Genomic DNA, 18,400 nt, shown 5'->3' on the forward strand with positions numbered 1-18,400 from the left:
GCCAAAATATACGAAACGGGAGATAAGGCCAGCAAGATGCTTGCATGGCTAGAAAGGAGAGAAGAGGGCCACAAGTACGCCGGATAAAAACCACAAACACCGAATGGGCCACAACAGACCCAGATATTGCGGAAGCCTTTGCAATCTATTACGAAAACCTATACGCCCCGCCGATGACCCCTACGGAAACCAGCATACTGGATACGTTGACCATTCCGACATTAAATGAAGCACAGAGGCTGGCACTCGAAGCTGAAATAACAGAGGAAGAACTGACGACTGCCATCTCTCAGCAAAACTACAAATTCCCACAAACCAGCTTCCTATCCTCTTTGCTAAGAGTGAGTATTCACAGATTCAAACGTATAATGTCATTGTCACCCCCTACTCAAAAAGGAGCAATTAACCATGTGATTTATCAAAAATATACATATTTTAATTTTTCAAAAAACATTACACTTAACAATCATATTCTAAAAAATATTTAACAAAGACACCATCTAGAATTCATTCCTATGCTTGTATGTGTGTTATCTACCTGGAACACCGGTTCTTATACCAGACCCCTTCTATACCACACTGTAGGGTATATATCTTAACCCTCAGTGATGTGATTAATGCTCCTCCTGATTTCTACGGGCAATGAGGCTGTGCCAACACTCTAAACATGTGTTTCTAGAACCAGCATTAATCTCAATTTCAACACAAAGATATACATGAATTCATCCCTAGTATATATTCTGCTGGTTCTGTCTTCAGGGCACTTAAATCTTTCTTGTATTCTTCCAGTTGTCACGCATAACGTTACATGCTACCAGCCATAGTTCCGATATCTCTAAAAAATACAAAATAAAACATAAACAGTCTAAAACACATGGTTGTGTAATTTAAAACATAACATTTCATACATTGAACCTTTACCAACTTCACCTCTATTCTCTGATGTCAGCAGAGGGATATATTGCATCGTGATTTCTTTGTACACCACTAGATTTTCATTTCTTAACATACAATTTTACAATACTTAGCATATCCCAGTCTTCCTCTGGGTGCCATTGTCTATATTTGTTATCCAGTATTTTTATCACAACAACATTTCAGCAACAAAATTTTCACAGAAATGTACTCACTTCCCTCATCCCCCTATCACCAGATACTCTGTGTAGCAGGTATACACCGCCCGAAATGGTTTATGACCTGAAATAAATACAGGTACTTCAGCGAAGTTTACCTAAACTTGTCTTGTCCTACCAAAACGCTAGGCGGCTTGTGTGTTGAGTCCGCCGTCAGCAGAAAGACGTTTTCTCCCAATGTCTCCAAAACGACTGTTCCTACTGCCTATTTACTGTCTCCAGCCGTGTGTTTTCTAAAAGGAGAAAAAGCAAAAATATGTTTCCCTGAGTTTTGTTACGATCTCATGGTAAAGCTTCAAAATTACACCCTGTCTTTTTGCCGGCTTACTGGTTCAGGAGATTCCAAAGTTTGTCTTATTGGGAGGGTCATGCGCAGGGAACTTCACTTCCTGGCTTGATTCTAAGCCTTCACTTTCTCTGTCTACCGGCGGTCACGATGACCTACTGGAGCGAAAGAGATAGGACAAATCAGGTATGTGGATCGCGGGAGATTTACACACTCACAGGCCCCTCTATCGCTATTCCTACCTTTTGCCGGCTCGGCTTGCTCGCGGTGTGTAATCCGTATTCGAGCTGTCGTTGGTCGTCTTAGTGCAACCTGGCTCCCGAGTGCTAATGTCGGGTGAGTTTCAATGGTGCAACGCGCCAACTTACACTTGACGTATGCGTACGTGTACGTGAAGTCTCACGTGATCTACAACCCTCTATCTGGCCTGCGCCTCCGCCATCTTGGAATAGGAGGTTGTACCTTTGGTATATTTGTCTCGATTTACAGATACCAAATCCTCCCTTGGTCTACACGATCTTTCATATTGTCAAAAATGGGACCAGGCGCAATTTTGAGGTTCATATATGTATGGTAACGAACACAAAGGTAATATTAACACATCTAGCCATTGGCTCAGAAAGGATACAAGTGGCGCAGAGAAACCTTATCTCAGCGCAGTTCGTCCAATTGGCCGCTATAATCAACCACAATGGATAACTGTTCTCCCCTTGTGTATACCACGTTAATTGTGGGCCTCTTGTTTATTTCTTGATTTTTTATTTTTTATGATGGATAACTAGAGCCCATTCAATAGAGACATTCAAACCATTTTTGACAGTGTCTAATGAATAAATCCATTTCTGTTCAGATTGTCTGAGTCTAAGGTCTCTGTCACCTCCACTAGGTTGTGGAATTATCATTTCGATGATAAACCAAAATATATCATCCGCGTTGTGGTGGGCACCTTTAAAATGTGCCTCCAGAGGTTTTTCAGGGACCTGATTCTTAACACAGGACCTGTGTTCACAGATCCTTTGTCTGATCGGCCTCTTAGTTTTACCGATGAATAACAACCCACAAGGACACCTTATTCTGTATACCACCCACTTGGAATTGCAGTTGGTAAAGTTTCTTAACTCCCATTTCCTCCCTTTAAGGTCTACCTCCTTCATGTTAGATGTAAGTTTGCATACTGAGCATCTTCCACAGGCATAATGGCCCACTACTGGTGGAAGTTGCCACAATGTAGACTGGGTCATTAGCCCAGTTTCTTTAGATGCCTTGTAGGTGTGAACCAGCTTGTCTCTCAGGTTGGGCATTCTACGGAACGCGAATCGAGGTTTGTTAATAGAGAAATCGTCAGTGTTGATGATACTCCAATGCTTGAGTATACACCTTCGCAGATCATTGCTAATAGGGGAGTATGTCGAGACACATGTTATCTTATTTTCAGCCACACGCCCCTGAGGGACCAGACAATCCTGCCTTTGGGTATTTTTAGCTCTCTTCATCGACCTGCGTACAATGAAAGGTGGATAACCTCTTGCATGTAGTCTGAGATTGCATGTAGAGATAGATTTGTGAATGATGTGAGGCACTGGGTGACTCTTCCACTCACACTGCTGGTAAGAGCTGCTCTATTCAAGATGCTCGCCCTCCCCCGGTTCATATACATCTTGCAGAACGCTCCGATATACATACCGAAAATAGAATTTTGCAAAATAGATGAGACGCTTAGGAAACTGTTGTGGGGAGGTGGGCATCCGCATATCGCACTGAAAACCCTACAGCGATCAGTATGGGAAGGAGGTATTGGACTCCCGCACCTACAAACTTATTATTGGGCAGCCCAGATGCCAGTAGTGAATGACATCCTACACAATGACACAAGCCTACCGCACAACAGAACAGATACGCAGGCGGAACAAGGGATCACCCCGATGGAAAACCTCTATCAAAAAAGAACACGGCAGAACACATCCACAATGGCCGCTCAGAGGACATAGATCTGGACGGACGCACACAAACACCTGGGATGGGAAGGGAAGGTCACAATGAAACAGCCCCTGTGGCATAATAAGCATCTTCTAGAGCTCAGAAGTATCCCCAAGTGGTCGGCCTGGGGTGAAGCTGGGATCCAGAGACTAGAAGACATGGTAACGGAAGGTGAAATAAAATCTTTCCAAGCTCTAAAAGACGAATTCAATCTCCCTGATTCAGAATACTTCCACTACAGGCAAATGAGACACGCCCTTATCGCAAGTGAGATTGACCTCCCTAATGTACCAGAGTGTACCCTGATCGAGAGGAACATAGTGATGGAGCGAATTGATCACAAAATAACATCTACAATGTACAATGCAATTAACTCATTTGCTACAATGGACCTCACAGAACTTAAAGAGAAATGGGAGAGAGATGTGGGACCAATTCAATCAGAGGACTGGACTCATGCCCTCATGTACCCCAAAGAGACAGCAATCTCTGCCAGAATCAGGCTGATCCAGCTAAAAATCTTGCACAGAATATATTATCCCAGAGAGGCTTTGCATCAATGGGGAAGGGCGACTGATCCCAACTGTCTACGATGCCACCGAACGAGAGGGACCTTCTTCCATATCCTGTGGGAATGTCCACAAATACAAGACTACTGGCAAAAATGCTGCGACAGGCTATCAATAGTGGTTGGCCGCGAGATAACGATGGACCCCAAACTCCTGATACTAGGGATCTATGCAGAGATAGAGTTATCTCGATACGAAAAACTCATGTTTGCAACATCCGCTGGACTTGCAAAGAGAAACCTAGCCCAATTATGGGGCTCGGCCTCACCCCCACAATATGAGAAATGGGTAACGGATGTGGACATGTGTGTACCGATGGAAACAAGAGTGTACACCACAAGAGGATGCCCAGAGAAAGCAGCCAAGATATAGCAAAGATGGGAAGCCACTTGAAGGCATGGAAAAAGGAGCCTAGAATCTGATGAACTACCAGAATAGAACTCATGCATGCGATCAAGACGATCCTAAAAGCCACTGAGCACAATAGATCTACAGTATAAAAGGAAAGGAGAAAGAATTCAAGATTTGTGAAGAAGTGAATACCTGTGTGTTTAATGTATTGACCAAGTGTTAATTAGTCAATGTTATGTTTGTTTGTACCTATAAAACAATACAAATTTTATATCAAAAAAAGGATAGAGATTGAACATGGACACAATGAAAGAATTCAATTCATTGTAACAAATAGGGACCAAGTAATGAATAAAGTTAATTCATGTTTGGCCCAGATTTGAAAAAGGAAATAAAGTTGCTGAAACATGTGTCATCAAAGGGCACCCTTATGGGAAAATATCTTTAAAATTAAAAACAATTTAAAAAATATGCAAAGGTTTTTGTGGCACTTGGTTTCTTTGTGAGAGTTCTCTCTTTACTATAGACTCAGGAGGTCGGGGGTTGGTGCTCCTTTTTCTCTCACTTAAGCGACACCACGTGCATCTCAGCACTTTTAAATTGGTTGCATAGTTTGAAAAAGTTGATATCATCAAAACCCCACTCAAGTTATACTTATTTCAATAACACAATCAAAAGTTTTGCACCACTTTATGGTAATCATTAGGGCAATTCCAATGTTATTGGCACTGTGCAAGACCTATAATAACAGTTCACAGCCCCTACCATTTGGCTAGACTTGGAGTTCATGATATGAAACAAATTGCACATTAAAAAGACTTATTATACCTTTGATTTTGATGAACATCTTTTAGATAACCCTTCTCCTTATTCTCCAGGAAATACAGGGAAACACCCCACAAAGTTGTACTAAATGGTTATCCAGTGCAGAAATTGAGGGCCTCCCTCATTGTTCTGATAGTATTATTTCTAACTATGGCGAGGAGATTCTTTGGTACTGGTTTATAGTGACAATTTTCGAACGTCACATTTTCGAAATGCCATTTTTTTCGACACTAAAACGGCGAAAAAAAATGTTTTCGAATGTTTTTTTATTTTATTTTTTAAATGAAGGGGGTTCCCCGACCAACCCTACATTTTTTTTTATTTACTTTTTTTTACAAACCAAACAAAAATAAAACACATTAAAAAATAAAGCATTCAGAATTTATTTTTCAGCATTTTTGTTTCGACAAAATGGCATTTCGAAAATGTGTTTTCGAAAATGTAATTGGATACCTTTGTTACTATGTGAAACAATCGTATAAAAAAAGACTGAGTTGAAAGACTGCTCGGAGACCGTTCTGTGCGTACTTTTTAAATCGAGCTGTCACGAAGGCCCCTGCAAACGAGTGCACGCGCAGGAGTGGAATTAGGGAGACGTGGGCCTCCCGGATGGGGGAGGGTGGGCAGGGGTGTGGGGTGGTACCTGGAAGAACGCCTCTGTATATTGCTTAGCCAGTTACAATATGACATAAGCCGCTGCCCCATTATTCATAAGGAAGAGCAGCAGTGTGATTGCATTTGACATTTCATAAAACGTACCCATGGGGGGGTGAACATAGGAATGAAGGACACTTCTTTCTGTATTTTCTGCATTTTGCATTCATTCTCATCGCATTTTATGGTCCATAAATATCAAATTTGAGTTGGGTTTAGAAATTAGAAATGTACTCTAAGCATGTGTTGTCCATGGCATGGCTTCTGTGATCTGAACGTTTGGCTTGGGCTGGTTCTTTGTACAGAATGAATGCCAGTTTCTTCGTGGGTTAGTCCCCGCCCGTCTGCGAGTGCAAGAAAAACTGGGTCCTCAGAGAAATTCCCAGGCGCTAAGAAGCAGCAACTGTTTTTCATCCATCTCTTTTTGGTTTGGTCATTCAGGGATTTCAGAGTAATATAGAAGTCAAAATAAATGTACCCTTTCTGCGTCACTTATTACTGCTGAAGCTGCACACATTCTTCAGGGCGGGCACGCGTCATTCAGAGATGCAAGCGTGTTCCCGTTTGGATACATTCTTGGAATGTACCAGTACAGGCCCACCAAGCTGCACACAAACCCGGCCAGGGACACGGGCTGCATCAGTCATACCCTGCTGACATTCAATTCATCCTGAAGGGAATGCACTGCATCAGTAGAAGCTGATTTTGACAGTCTGTGTGCAAGCTCTCGGTACAAACTGTTCAGTTCTGTACCAACACCGGCTCCGCCAGTGTTACCACAACAAAAACATACAGCATGACAAGGAAATAAAGGAGAGGTCCAAGAAAATGTCCGACAGTGAAGGTGATAGAGAACCCCGTGTCCATCTGCCTCTGTGGTGGCTGCTCCAAATTACTCTTTACCGTGTTCTAAATGTACTAGTCTGTCTTATTTTTCCATCTATTGCATGTAATGTTTGTTGCACAGGGTCCATAATATAAGTTATAAGTCTCTATTCAAGGGTCTCTAATTCCCAGCCCCAAGAGCCAACTCCACTCCAGGTTTACAGGATACCCATACAGAATCAATTTGAATACTATGGCCCAGATTCTCTCAACTTTGTTGGCGCACGTGAGGAGTAGCCCAATGTTGTATAATAATAATAATAATAATACACAGGAGGCTACTGAGTTGCTGATGGGGATTCTTTATTAAATTCTGAACATCAGCTTCTTAACTGCATAACAACTCTGCTTCCAATGAATGGGCAACAGGCCCTGCAACTATGCTCCACTTATGTGAGTCTTTAGTCTCTACTGATATGCTCCAGGTCAGTCCAATGGAGGAGCACACGGAAGCCGAAGTTGCTCCGTGCCTTCCCTCCGGCTCTCTGTCTCGCGCGGAGCACGGGAGCGGCATTTCCGCTTTACGCGCGAGATCTTGCGAGACCTGGAAGTCTTGTGATATCTCTACACACCTCCCTTTGATAATGCAAAACAGGTTACTGCAGGACATAGTCATTGTATCTCACCGGTCTTCTGTGTTCCCTTCTTGGCCGATCATCCCTCTCGCCATTGGCATCCTGCTTATGATCATCTTCTTGCTCCGCCATGGGTGCATCTGCTTTAATTTCTTCCTCTTCTGCCTGTCTCAGGCTCTTGTTCTCTCTACGCCTCTCTGTCCAGTATTTCATAGGTTTCGGGTCTTTCATGGGTCTTATCTCTCCCTTGCCTCTTTTCGAACATGGCTACTCTCCCCATGTTTCATGTGCGGCCATCCTCAGTGAGGACGTGGTTGGTTCCTCTGTGAATCACTTTTATGGGTCTGCTGAACATTGAGCCAGTCATTTGATCTTTGGTCGGTAAACGTATTTTGATCCAATCTCCATCTTTTACCGCCCACCCTTGTTTTGTCGTTCTTCTTCTGTCACTCCACCTTTTCATGCATGCTTTGCTGTTCTCTATTCTGCACACTACTTCTGACATGTCTACTTTTTTTTTTATTTATTTTTTACAATTATTTTATTCAAACAAAACAACATTACAATAAACATAATTAAAAACATTTAACAACATAAACACTGCACTCCCCATCCCCCCCTTATGAGCCTGTTTGTTCCTCGCCCTCGGTATCTGTTCGGTGTGTCAGGGCGTCGCTGCTTTCGGATTCTGCTGGGGCCGATACTGCTCCAAACATTTCAGCTATCAACAGTTTCCATGCCATGAGGGAACCCATTTCCTCATCCTCCCCCGAGTTACTAACCTCCTGCCACACAACTGTTTCAGCCTCCGCCCATTTTTGTAAGTCCTTCCACCAGACCTCCACTCGCGGCCCATGACGCTCCTTCCACCCCATAGCGATCCTTCGTTTCGCGAGCACATATGCCAAGTCTTTCAATTTTCCAACATGTTTGCGTTTCCACGCTCTGGGATATCCCCCCAGCAAGCAGGTGCAGGCCGAGTCTATTATGAGTGTGACCCCCTTCTTCGCTAGTTTCTGTGCCACCTCACCCCAATAGACTTCAATTACTGGGCACGCCCAGAACATGTGTATCATGTCTGCATTCTCTTCGTCACACTTAGGGCAAGCCTGGCGCCCAACGTTTCTGAACCTTGATATTCTCCGAGGGGTCATGTACAACCTGTGCGTTATGTACAACTGTAGTTGTTTAAACCTGGCATTTCTCGACACCTTCTTATGATATCCCAAGGCCCGTTCCCACATCCCATCCTCCATCCGGGCTCCCATCTCTGTTTCCCATTCTGATCTCAAATGCACCAGGTCCTTCCCGATCTTAGTCATCAACATCTCGTACAACCTGGACACCTCATGCCCACCCTCTGATGTATCGTATATCACCCCGACGGTGGTGTCCGGCTCCTCCGCCAAAATGGTTTCAGCCCACCTGCTCTGGATCTCCTGTACTACCCTGTGATAAGTGACATATTGGCCTACGTGCAATCCCGATGCTGCCCCAAGTTCCTCCAACTCCATAATAGCCCCATCTTGCCAAATATCTCCCAAGGTGACTAGACCCACCGATTCCCAGTAAGCCCTAATGATTACTTGCAGTTGCCTGTCCCCCTTTGCCAGTGCGACCAGCGGTATCTGTGGGTCACACGGGAAAGGGTCCCCCATCATTCGGCAGGCTCGGCGCCACATGTTCCAACCCAACAACAGCATCTTAGGGCACTCCCTCATATCCGAGCTAGCCACCCAGATCAGTTCCCGCAAGTAAAAAGGAGCACAGTTCCTCCCGAACAACCTGTGTTCGGGGGTCTCCTCATCAGAGAGCCACTTAGCCACATACTGCAATTGTGCCGCTACATAATACGCCTCAAAATTAGGCAGTTTAATACCGCCTTTCTCATAGAAGTTCTGCAGCTCCCATAATGCAACTCTGTTTCGGGTGCTATGCCGCAAAAAGTCTCTGCACATACTGTGCAGCTTAACAAAAAACTTCTTAGGGATCATGTAAGGGATATTGTTGAAATAATGTAAAAGTCGAGGCAGGACCACCATTTTAAGCATAGCACCTCGGCCCATCATCGCTAGGGGCAACTTCTCCCAAAACCTCATGCACTTCCCGATTTTTTCTATGGCTATTTCCGTGTTGCGCCTGTGTTCTTCCTCAATTGAATGATACACATCTATCCCAAGTAGCGCAAGGAACTTACCGCCCACGGAATCTGCAACACAGGTAACCTCTCTATAGGCCTTCCCACGTACCTGCCTAGCGGGAATAGGCAAGACGTCTGAGGGTTCACCGCTATACCGGACAGCCTGGCATACCGCTCCATCACCTCCAAAACATACTGAAGATTCTCCTCCGGGTACTTTAGATACAATAACAGATCATCTGCGTACAAGGATATGAGATGACTCTCCCCTCCCACCTCGATGCCGATCGGCTCGTATTGTTGCCTGAGGTATATTGCCTGGGGCTCCAGGGCCAGAATGTACAGCATCGGGGACCATGGGCACCCCTGCCGAGTGCCTCTGCCCAGCTGCCATCTCTCCGACACCACTGCACCCGTACGGACCCTGGCTAGCGGTTCGCTATATAGCATTTCAGCCCATCTAATGTAGCCTGGCCCCATACCATACCCGCGCAGGGCCGCCAGTAACCACGGCCACTTAACGGAATCAAACGCTTTGACTGCGTCCAATGCCACAATCGCCATTTCGCCGTCATAACTGCACCCCCATTCAACCACTCGGTGGAGTCGTCTATGATTGTGAGTGATATTCCTACTCGGGACATAGCCCGTTTGGTCTGGGTGAATTAGCTTACCGATCACTCTGCGCATTCTGTTGGCCAAAACAGCTGTCAGGATCTTGCTGTCCTGATTCAACATCGACAGGGGCCTGTAGGAGCCACAACTATGTCCAGGTTTATTGGGCTTGGGGAGCGGTATAATGATCGCCTCCCTAAGTGACTCCGGCAACCGTCCCGCCTCAAACGCCTCGTTGAGCATATCTAGCATGGGTGGGAGCACCTCCTCCTCATACATTTTATAGAATTCACTAGGGAATCCATCTGCCCCCGGGGCCTTACTGGTGGGCAACTGCCTCACAGTCTCTTTCAGTTCCTCAAGAGTGATCGGTGCATCAAGCTCCTCCCTTTCCTCGTCACTCACCTTGGGCAGACCTATGTCCTCCAATACCTCATCAATCTCCTCTCGGCTGCTCCCCCCATCACCCTCGTATAAAGCCATATAGTATTCCGCAAATGCCCTATTCACTCCTTCGTGAGTGTCCACCGTCTCACCCTCTTCACTGGTTACAGTTCGAATCGGGGACCTAGGGGCTTCGCTCTTATACAACCACGCTAAAAGCCCGCCCGTTTTATCTCCTCCCGCATGTTGCCTTTCTATATATTTCTTGTAGTTTAAATTACAGAGCCTGTCCCAGTATTCCGCGCACTTCTACTGTAATCTGAGTATCTCCTCCGTATTTGCCCCACCTCCTTCCAGCTCTTTCTCCAGTTCAATCTCAGCCAAGTGTAGGTCAGCCAGGACTCCACCCAGCAACCCCTTTGCCTTCGCAATGGCAATCCCCCGGATCACCACCTTAAAGGCCTCCCATAACGTTCCCGCTGACTGAACGCTGCCAGTATTTACCTCGAAGTAAGCGGTAATCTCATCTCTTATGTCCTCCCTGAAAACTGGGTCTTTGAGCGCCTCTGCCCGGAGGCGCCACGTCGGTATTCGCGCCCTAGAGGGGCAATATTGCCACCCGAGGACCAGGGGCGAGTGATCCGAGAGAACCCTTGCTTTGTAATCTATATGAATACTCTCAGCAACCACGTCCGGAGTGGCGAAGCTATAATCAAGCCTCGTGTGTAGCTGATGTGGGGCCGAATAGTGCGAGTACTGCCTCCCATCAGGGTGTTTCGCGCTCCACACATCTACCAAGCCAAAATCTGCTAGCATTGTCTGTAACCCTTCAGCCGCTGGGCTGGGCCTGGCCGCCACCCCATCCGACCTGTCTACTCATGAATTCAAGACACAATTGAAATCCCCTCCCCAAATCACCGCAGCCCCCACACACACACTCAACTTGGTACACAGTGTCCTAAAGTATGCCGCCGTGTTCTGGTTAGGGGCGTATGTATTCACTATGCATACTTCTTTGTTCTCTAACAGCCCCCTAACCATAACCAGCCTCCGATCTGCTTCCACAATTTCTTCAGTTAACTTAAATGGGACATGCGGCGCCACCCAGACAAGCACTCCCCTTGCGTAGGCAGAGTACGATGAACCCACCACTATCCCTTTCCATTTCCTCCCCACCACCTCCATCTTCTCGCCTGTCAGATGTGTCTCCTGCAACAAGGCGATGTCTATCTTCTGTCGTCTCAAGTACAACATAACCCTATTACGCTTCAAGTAACTGTTGAGCCCTCTAATATTCCATGTTAATATCTTAAGGTCTCCCATGGTCTGTCAATGGTTCCCCTTCCTTTCTCCGCGCAGCCCTCCCCCCCACACCAAACAGACTGTCAATAATAGTACTTCCACAAAGGCTCATATTTAAACTTACACACCCCAACACCCCAACTGAGCTAACTAAAACTATGTACACCTCAAACTCCCCTCCTCCCTCCCCTCCCCCGCCCATCCCTTCCCCAACAACTCCCTCTTCAACTGTTGCCCAGCTCCATCCCTGGATCTCAGGCACCCCCACATCTAGCCCTGACCAATACGCTGAGAGCTCAGTGGGGTGTAGCCGCCCTAATGGCCGCTTAACTATTAATACTAAATGGGGGTGTGAGGACAAGCCCTGCGGGGCTCCTCAATAAAGCAACAGTCACAGTGCACACAATACATTGTCTATTCTACTCTGGTCCGATACGCTAACAGACCACCTCATTGACTATATTCAAGTCCCATGGTCTCAAGCGGCACCATCTTCCAATGCACCCCTTTATTCTTTACTTATCTCGACCGCCTCCTCCTTCCGTCTGGATGTCGGACTCCTGGGGGCAACCCTGCGTGTCGAGCCATCCCATGGCATCCTCCGGAGTGTCAAAAAATAAAATTCTGTTTTTGTGAAAGACCTTCAATTTCGCCGGGTAAAGTAGCATGTATTTCTGGCCCGCTTCCCTCAGTCTCCTCTTAACAGCTCCAAAGTTCATTCGGCTCCGCTGCACCATCAGGGTATAGTCCGGGTAGGCTGTTATGTTTGCCTCCCCGCGCTTGATTGTTCCACCTTTGCGAAAGTATTCCAGAATCCTCTCCCGGTCCAGATAGTTAAGGATCTTGGCGATGACTGGCCTAGGTGGATTGCCTGGCGGCGGCCTCCTCGTCAGAGCACTATGTGCCCGTTCCACGGCAAATCCTTGAGACAGAGCTCCTCCGGTTATCTCCTGTAGCAACATGTTTTCGACAAACTCTGTGGGGTTGTGGCCTTCTGTTCCCTCCGGTATACCCACGATGCGGATGTTGTTCCTCCGGGCGCGTCCTTCCGCTTCCTCCGCCCTACTCTCCAGGTTACCCACTCTTTGCACCAGGGCATGCAGTTCCAACTTGTGTAAGGCACAGTCCGCTGTGTTCAAACTCCCCTCTTTCTCCAGGCACTCTGTGCGCTCCGCCAGGGACCTTACATCTTGTCGGAGTAGATTCACCTCCTCCTGCACTTCTCCGACCTTAAGGTCCAACGCTGCTTTCAATTCGGACACCACTATTTCAAGCTTGGCCTCCCGGGCCGCTTTCAAGTCTGCTTTCAGGTCCGCAATCGCAGCCAGGACCTCCTGATTCGTACCCGCAGCGGCCATGCTACTTGCGGGGGGCTTGTCTTTGCTCTTGGCACTTTCCGGTCCCGGCGGTGTTCTGGCAAATTCGTCCAGCGTAGGTTGCTTCACTTTTTGTCAGAGAGGCTTATTAGACATGGCGCCGCAGCCGTATGTCGGGGGTCCGCTGACCTCTTATGATCCACAAGTAGGGGGCTGGGGGGCGCTCACTCCGTTATGATATCCAGGGCCCTACCCAAGCATGGGGGCCTCAGGACCTCAAAAGCCCTGCCAGCCTCCTCCCCGGCACGCCCTAGTCCATCAGCAGCGCTCCACAAATCCAGTCATGCCCTCCTTCCCTTTTTAATTGCTTCAGTGCCTTTTTGCCAATGCAGCCCGGTGTCGTGTTATTGCAGAGTATCCCTACAGGTCGGGTCCGTTCGGCCGAATACCATGTCAGTTTCACCATCAGCTGAAGCAGACATTCCCTGTCTAGGGCTCATGCAGTGCCTGATCGTTCTTCACAGGCTTGAATACTCCATCTGTGCGACATTGTCCCACCAGGGGTGTAGACACTGCCCATATATTCGGAGCACTCCTCTCTATAGTGTTCCTCCATCTTCTTTGATATATTTGCTGGTCTGTTCATGCGTGTGTGCTCCGATGCCCATAGCAAGGGATTTCCACGTCGCGCCCCCTCCTCAGCCGGGCCCTTGGTCCGTGACGGGCTCCTGCGGCAGCTCTCCTCCGCGGCCCCTGTTCTTCAGGGCAGCCGCTGCTACAGTCCACACTTTGCTCCCTCTGCTGCCGGCACGGAGCGTTTACCTTGATGTCTGTGCCTCTGTGTGCCCGGGGCACGTTGCTTCCCAGCTGGTTTGGGCAAAGCTTTTCGTTTCATACAATGTAGCGGATGGGCTCGCTGAAGTCCGGGTCCGCCATTTTGTTTCCTTTGTTCTTGTTTATGCCACAGCCTCCAGACACGAATATCTTCGGATCCCTTGGCATCCCGTGCTTGCTGTTTTCAGGTTCCCTGCAGTTCACCTTCCGACGCTCTTGCCTTTGATGACAGGGTGTTCAGGCCGCATTATGCATGTTTTTTGCAAGGATCAATTACGGATCACCAGGAGCTACCCAGAAAGACGCCCTACTCCATGGCTTGTTAGCCACACCCCCATTCTGACATGTCTACTTCCTTGTCTTATCTTACTCTGACCAACCATGGTGGCACTAGTGTGGAGGCTGCTCTCCTCCCTCTCAACATGCGAAATGGGGAGATTTGGGTGATACTGTTGGGAGTCAGTCTGTGAGCTGCGATGGCCTCTTTGGTCGTCTTGAGGGGATCCATTCCCGAGGCGGTCGCTAATTGGATGGCTCCTTTGATAAATCTGTTGGCCCTCTCCACAAGCCCATTGGCTTGAGGATGATATAATGCTGCTTTCTTCTGGTAAATGTTGTTTTTCTTCAGAAACAGTTCCATGTCTCTAGATATTAACTGTACCCCATTGTCTGTCACCAACTCACTGGGTTGCCCTTCCCTCTGAAAGATGGCGGTAAGGACTTCTATCACGTTGGCAGTCGTAATGTTGGGGGAGAATTCTGCTTCAACCCTTCTATAGGTAATCCACTAACACTATGCCATATCGATGTTCGGGCGCCATTGCTTCCAGTGGTCCGATAAAGTCCAGGCCTACTTTTGACCATACAACTTTGGGGATTTCCGTAGGAATCATGGGCGCTTGTCTGATCTTCAAGCGTTTGTCACTGTTGAGACATTCATGGCATCTCTCGATCATTGTACAAATCTCCTGATCCATGGAGGGCCACCAGTAAGCTTCTCTGCATTGTGTCATGGTGTTTACTAAATGACCTGCATGGGCTCTGCATGGATGGTTTTCCTCATGCCTGTGGATGGGATCACTTGGTCGGTTTTCATGATTATGCCATCAGTCTCTGAGATTTCATCTGTCACTTTCCAATATGGTCTCATTCTTTCTGGCACTGCCCTTTCATCGGGTCATCCAATTTTGATCCATTCTCTGATTCTCACCATGGTGGGGTCTTTCCTGTCTTCTTCCATCCAATGTCTCTCGCTCAGCTCTAGGTAGTCTGGGGCTCTGAGATCTGTAAGGGATGCTACAATGCATTCTTCTTTCAAGAAGGTCGTGGCATTGTCTTTTCCTTCTGGCAATCTTGACATGCAGTCTGCCTGCAAATTCTTCCACCCCGAGATGTGTTGTACCTCAAAAGTGTATTCCTGCAGTTTGGCTGCTATGCGTGCTAACGTGGGTGTCAACACTTTGGTGCCTCCTGGGCTGAGCATATGGATGAGGGGCATGTGGTCGGTGACTAACTTGAACTTTGTGCCCCATACTTACGTCCTAAAGTGTTGCACAGTCCATGCACACGCCAGCATCTCTTTCTCAACTGTGGAATCATTTTGTTCAGCTGGTGATAGGGCTTTGGAGGCAAATGCAACCACATGTTCTCTGTCGCCCTTTTTCTGGGTGAGGACAGCTCCTAGTCCATACGCGCTGGCGTCCGTGCTAATGACTGTACACCAGTCTGGATTGAAAGGGTGCAGGCACGGCGCTTCCACTATGTGCCGTTTAATGTTTTCCACCGATTTCTTCTGGGCTTCATGCCACATGTACTCTGACCCTTTTTTGAGGAGCTCACGAAGCGGCGCTGAGGTTTCTGAGAATTTGGGGATAAATTTGGCATAATATTCAGCCAGACATAGGAATGACCTCACTTCGTCTTTGTTGGTGGGTTCGGGAGCTTTGATTATTACTCGCAGCAGGTTTTGCTTGGGGCTTATGCCTTGCGCTGATATCTTGTACCCCAAATATTCGACTTCTTGTGCCTTGAGTACACATTTCTCGTTCCTTAGCTTCACTCCTGCTTCTTGGAGCTTGCTAGGGACTGTCTTCACATGGCATCATGTGTCTGTTCGTCTGCAGCATATACCAGGATATCATCCTGGAAAAAGGACATGTCCTTGACATTCCGTAGTAGCGCGTCCATCATGCGTTGAAACGCTGAGACTGCGGATGATAGGCCAAACGGCATCTTTGTAAAGTGATAGGTGCCAAACAGGGTGATGAATGCGGTCAATGGCTCGGATTCCTTATGTAACTGTATTCGATTGTACGCGTTCCTCATGTCCAACTTTGAGAACACTCTGGCCTCCTTCATCATGAGGATTAACTCGTTGATGCTCGGCAGGGGGTAGCTGTCCACGATTACTTCCAGGTTTAAACTGCGGAGATCAATGCATACCCTTAACTCTTGTGAATTTAGTTTTTTTATAAGCACAACCGGGCTCAGCCACTCTGATACTTCGATTTCCTCGATAATGCCTTCGTTCATCATTTTGTCCAGTTGGCTTTTGAGCGTGTCTCTTACAGTCGCAGGAAATGGCCTTACTTTGTGTTTGACTGGGAGTGCGTTGGCTTTCAGTAGTATTTTGTGGACGAACCATTTGATGTGTCCCGGCCCTTCCGAAAATAGTTTTGGATAATCTTCTCTAGCTACCGGCGCTCCTCTGGAATTGACTGACATTGCCTGGTCCTCTGTGCTGGGGTCTAGCTTAATCTTCAGTTTTGCCTGATCATCCCACCCTAATACTGCTGAGCCTTTTTAACTGAAGTAAACTTTTATGGTGGTCTCTCTCCCTTTGAATTCCACTTTTCCTTTGATGTAGACCAGTAGGTCAATGGATGCGCATCCGAACACTGTGGGCTTGTGCCGAGTGCTGAATACTTTGTCTCTGTGCCCATCATCTCCTTGTACGTGCACAGGGTTATTATAGTTAAATCAGAGCCCGAGTCAGCCATGACTCTCGTTTCCAGTCTGTGTATTTTGATGGCACAGTGGGGCTTTTCTCTCCTGGCCTTTGGGCTGTTCGCCATTATAACAGTAGGCCTCCCCTCTTCGTCAGAGGACGATTCCCTCACTGTGTTGTGTTCAGCATTGACACTGGTTACTTTTTTGTTATGCCATCGGCACACTATTCAAAAATGACCAATCTTTTTGCACACTGAGCATTCTTTGTCCCTTGCTGGGCACGCTTTGTCAAAGGCCAAGTGTTTCCTGCTGGTGCACTTGTGACATTTTAACGGTTCTTTCCTTGCCCATTTCCCTTCTCTCGTGTCGAAGATCGGCTTCTCCTTCTTTGGGCGGAAAGCTATTGCTTGTACTTCGGCCGGGCTGTGCCCACTTGCATATTCTTTCTTCCTATCTGCAGTCTCTTCCACTGCTCTCGCAATTTCGACGGCTTTCTCCAACTGCAGTTCTTTCTCTAGAATGAACTTGTCTTGCACCTTTCTGCTGTTGGTATGAACCACCAGCATGTCGCAGATCAATCCTTCTGCGTTGTTTCTGAAGTTGCACAGCGCCACCAATTCGTGCATTTTGGTCACATAATCGTCTACTGGTTCTGACGCCTCCTGTTTGCGGTGGTAAAACCGTATCCTGTGTAGAACGGTATTCTGCTTGCCGGCGAACCTTTTAACTATTCTTCTAACAGCTTCCTTAAATACGTCATCATTATCGCCGGCCACCGGCTCCAAGGTGAGACTTTCAAACACTCTTTGGCCTTTGACGCCGAGGGCATTCAGTAGCATTGCTCTGTGTCTCGCTGGCGTGTAGCCTGCACCACCCAAGGCCTCTAAATACATGGTGAATAATGGTTGCCATTGTGTCCAAGGAATGGCAGGCCTACCTGGTGTTTGCAGGAATGACGGTGGTGGTGTTGCTCCTTGCATGGCGCCGCGTGGATTTCAATGGTGATCCTTGTCGCCAATTATGTTGTATTATAACAATAATAATAATAATAATAATAATAATAATAATACACAGGAGGCTGCTGAGTTGCTGATGAGGATTCCTTATTCAATTCTGAACATCAGCTTCTTAACTGCATAACAACTCTGCTTCCAATGAATGGTCAAAAGGCCCTGCAACTATGCTCCACTTATGTGAATCTTTAGTATCTACTGATATGCTTCAGGTCAGTCCAATGGAGGAGCACACAGAAGCCGATGTTGCTCTGTGCCTTCTCTCCGGCTCTCTGCTGCGAGGAAGCCGCACTTCCGCTTTACGCGCGAGATCTTGCGAGACCCGGAAGTCTCGCGATATCTCTACACCCAATTCAGGGCATCTGAATGAACAAATCTTAAATGCACTCATTCACCATTTTCCCCCTTATGTGCATTTGCGCAAATAAGGTGGCACTTGCACATTTGTACGAATAAGGGGGCACTCCTGAACATTTAAAAATACATCCCAAATTCATAAACGGGGTGCACTTTTAAATGCCTTGAATCGAGGATCATCCCCATGCGCCTTTTGAAACATGTGCAGGGGATGCCAGAAATCATGACAAGGTCA

This window comes from Ambystoma mexicanum, chromosome 4p, assembly GCF_040938575.1.
Source record: "Ambystoma mexicanum isolate Mex_15411 chromosome 4p, UKY_AmexF1_1, whole genome shotgun sequence".
NCBI lineage: Eukaryota > Metazoa > Chordata > Amphibia > Caudata > Ambystomatidae > Ambystoma > Ambystoma mexicanum.